The sequence below is a fragment of the Plasmopara halstedii genome (assembly GCF_900000015.1).
Source record: "Plasmopara halstedii genome assembly, contig: Scaffold_292, whole genome shotgun sequence".
NCBI classification, from domain to species: domain Eukaryota; phylum Oomycota; class Peronosporomycetes; order Peronosporales; family Peronosporaceae; genus Plasmopara; species Plasmopara halstedii.
The window spans coordinates 331,116-335,506 of record NW_020187213.1 but is presented as its reverse complement, the minus strand read 5'-3'; positions in this window follow the sequence as shown (position 1 = coordinate 335,506).

Genomic DNA, 4,391 nt, shown 5'->3' with positions numbered 1-4,391 from the left:
TTAGTATTAGTGAAATTTTTTTTTTAGAATATGCCGAAATGGCACAAGATGGACGAAAGCGCGACTTGAGAATACGTTACACGTGCAAGACTTAACAAAGAGCCTGTATTCGCTAACAGCGGCAGCAGCGCGTGGGATGAAGGTCGAGATCTCTTGCAACGGCTGCGTCGTAAAACAAAACGGAGACGGGATCGAGGCGTGGCATGCTCATGATCCTAGACGTTGAGCCGAGCGCTGAGTGCCACACATTCGAAGATGAGGCCGAGCTGTGGCACCGCCGGCTTGGGCGCGTTTCTTACACGACGGTGAACAGACCAATCAAGTGCGGACACATTAATGGCGACTAATGGATGCAAGTGCTGTGTGCGACGTGTGTATCTCACCGGCATCCAAGTCCGGACACCGCTATGTTGTAAGTTTCATTGCGATGCGTAGTCGCTTTGTAAGATTCTACCCACTACGCAAGAAAAGCGACGTGCCGGAGGCGCTCAAAAAATACTACCACGACATCAAGCTTGAGTGCGACGATGGGGGCGAGTATCGAAACTCAGAGATGGAGAACTTCTGTCGAAGACAAAAAGTCAAGCTAGTGTTCACGGTGCCACACAACCCAGAGCACATGAATCGCACGTTGATCGAGATGACTCGCTCCATACTAAGGGAATCCAAGATGAGCAAGGTCTATTAATGCAAAGTTATGATGACTGCTGTGGACATCCGCAACGTGGTACCAAGTGCTTCGAGTCCAAACGCGAGCCCATTCGAGCTCGTCTTCAAACGCAAGCCACGCATTCAGCATATGCGCGGGTTCGGCAGCCAGTGCTTCGCGCACGCAGCCAAGGCAGTGCGGGGAAAGCTCGACAACTCAGGCGTACGCTGTCTGATGCTCGGTTACTCAAAGCAGCACAAGGCGTATCGTTTGCTGAATATAAGCATGAAAGCAGTTATTATTTCGAGCAGCGTGGCATTTGCGAAGAACGCGCCAACAATAAAAATTCACAGACAGGGTGCGCCAAGTCTGATCGACGTCGTAGGGGATGATGAGCATGATCAAGAGCCAAGCGGTACAAAAGCCAGGGAGAGTTACCAGACTCCACCAACAGAACCTAGAGAACATCGACACGTGTCGAGGAAGTGCTGAATGGGCGTTCAAGAGTCGCTGTGCCAACACAACGTTCAACTACACCAGGACGCGACACTGAGAAAGAGTCGCATGTGCGACCGGTGCGCAAGAAGCAGGAGTATTGCGCTACGAGCATGAGTTCCCAAATTGCGGCGCGGAGAGTTCAGCCTGGATTACTATAAAGCCAAGCACGACGCGTTGTACTGTTTCAGCGCTGAAGATGACAGCGAGAGCGACGTCGACGTTCGAACAAGTGCAGCAAAGCAAATACAGAGAGGAGTGGCTGTGTGCAATGGAAAGTGAGATCCAATCAGTGGTGCAGCAAAAGACATGGACGACGGACTGACAACGGCGCTTGGTCGAGTCAAGCATGCAGGCTTCGTCTACAGTCTTTGCCTAGCAGCATAGAACGATCATACACATGCACGCACGCATCAAGGGAGAGTGTTGATGGTGATGCTGTGGCTGCGGCTGCGCAAGTTGTTGAAGGTGATTGGAAAGGGTTCATAACCCGTTACTGTGGATGCATAACCCATTAATATAAGTTCAGAGTGGGATTATAATGGGTGCAGATAGTGGGTGCAGAATATTCTCCGAATGTTCTTCATGGTTGCGTATGTAGATATTGTAAGTAAGCTTAGAAGTAGCAGTAGTGCGAACTGGGTCTTAAATACATCACTTTTGGTTTTACCTCTTCGACCACAAGCCATCTTCTTTCTAATCCTCTGCGTTCGACTCAATTAATAAAAGTGGGGATACTGGACGATGCCGAGTGCGTGTTCCCACTGGCCTCGATGAGACGTAAAACTTCTATAGAGAGGAGACGGCTAAGCCGTATGATATCTGCAAGATGCAGCTGTCGACCCTGATCCAGGGTGTGTCTACCGTAGACGATAGCACGCAGCTATATACCCTTGTCAACAGTTTGACGTGGGAGGAAGACGGCGACGTCACCCTCGAGGCTATTCTCGCGGTGGTTTATCTTCTTGTGCTGAATGAGATGTCCTTCGACAAATTTAGCGGCGCCTTGAAGGCAGGCAGTTTAGCCGAGGTGGTTATTCTAAGACCGAACAAGAAGGTTATCTCGTCGTCGCTTCTGGATGAAGCTGTTCTGGGGAACACTGAGAGGGTGCTGAACGCACGGATCGGATCGTCGATCCCTCGGATCCGTACTATTCTTTGATACAGGAATTTCGAGACGTCGTCTCCAAAGACTACCTCCGAACCGAGGTGTGCATCACGAGATCGACCTGGTTCCGGGAACTTAATACTGCGTAACACGCTAATGTCCCCTGCCCAAAGAGCAGTGTGATGTAATTGATGCCTTTTTCCGTGCGAAACACGACGCAGAAATGGTGCGTGAGCGTAAGTCTCCCAGTTCGACTCCGACGTTTTGTGTCCGGGAGCCGAACGGCACGTGGCGTATCGTTCAAGTTTACAACATGCTCAGCGGTGTCACCATTCCGACACAGGCGTTGATAATTAGGAAGGATGTTCTCCAGAAAAATATGACAGCAAGCTCGACTTTGTCGATGCGTAATACCGATTGCTCATGAGAGCAAGTGATATTTCGCTGACAGCGGTGAGTAGTCCGAGCAAAATGCTCTGGTAGTGGCTGGTGATGCCCTTCGTGCTGTCAAATGCACCAGCAACATATTATCGTTGTGTGACGCAATTGTTTAGGCCCTACCGGGCGTATGCACAAACATACTTTGACGTCATCTACATCCACAGCCGTGTGGGGCACGGGAGGACATATGAACCACATTGTCTATTTGAGAGCAATGCTCTATGAATGCGCACGAATAAGCTGTATGCTACTGCAGATAAGTGCATCTTCGGCGCCGAAGAAAACACCCATTTTAGGGTGCTTCGTTGAAAAGCGTGGCCTTCGAGTGGATCCCGCTAAGGTCAAGGCCATTGTGAACTGGTCGATTCCTCCTTCATGCACCAAAACTGGCGTTGCCAAAGCCCGATCGTCCTTTAAGTGTCGTCTGTGACGCCTCGGACTTTGCCATCGGGTGTGCACTGCTGCAAGTAGACGCCGAGGGACGAGATCGGGTGATCGCGTTCGAATCTCGCCAGCTTATGGCTGCGAAGAGGATCTACCTAGTCCATGACAAGATTTATCTTGCTATAGAGTAGTCAAGTTCAGCGTGCACCTGCTGGGCTCAAAGCCGTATGTGATTTACACAGATCATGCGTCACTATGCACTGCGACTCAGTCGCCTCATTTCTCGCAGAGGATGGCCAGGTGGCTCTCATTTTTGCAGAATGTGAAGTATAAGCCAGAAAAGCAGAATGCTTTGGCTGATGCGTTGTCATGCAAACCGGACTATGAGCTTGCTCATGTCACGACGGTGACGTAGTTAGTGACGGATTTGATCCGCGCCGCATGCGCGGGTGAACGTATTGTTGTAGCGCTTCTACAGGCTCTCGGGAGCAAGATATTTGGAAACTCGGACAAGAAATTGTTGGCGCGTTTGCGCGCACATTTACACCGATATTTATTGAGTAACGGGTTGCTGTATTATATCACCGATTCAACGGATACGTCACGAATTGTTGTTCCTTATGATGAGGATTTTGAAAACCGTATCCTCTATGAGACCCGCGATACCCCACTCAGTGGTCACCTGGTTACCTCGGTCGTACAGCTCTGTGAGTTGCCACTCTTGGTGACCCAAGCTGTGCAAGCGGACGAGCACATATATGTGCGCACGTGTGAGACTTGTCAGAGGGTAAAATTCTCTCCGAATGCGGCGGCGCCGCTGGCCAGTTTACCGGTACCCTCCGGGTTTGGCGGTCCATCAGTATGAAGTTTGTGTTTTTGCTCTGCCGAAGGACTCGGCGGACAACACGGGTATAATGGTCTTTGGGGATCGTTTGAGCAAGATGGCCCATTCCACGGCAGTGCCGAAAACCATCGACGATGTGAGTACAGCGAAGCTGCTTGTGCATCGTGTCTTTGACAAAATGGACTTTCGGAGTCAATTGTCATTGATAGAGATCCAAGCTTTACTAGGGAGTTTTGGTCTACAATCTTCAGGGGGATGGACAATAAGTTGACTATATCAAAAGCGGACCATCTGCAGACCGCTAGTCAAACTGAGCGCGTGAATTGAGCCACATAGACGTTCTTGGCACCGTTTGGGCTGAGACGCCGAAGCGCTGGAGCGCTATGTTGCCACTCGTAGTGATTGCCCTGAACAATGCGGTGCATTCATCTTTACGGCGTTCTACGTGAGCGGATTTCTTAATCCTCGCA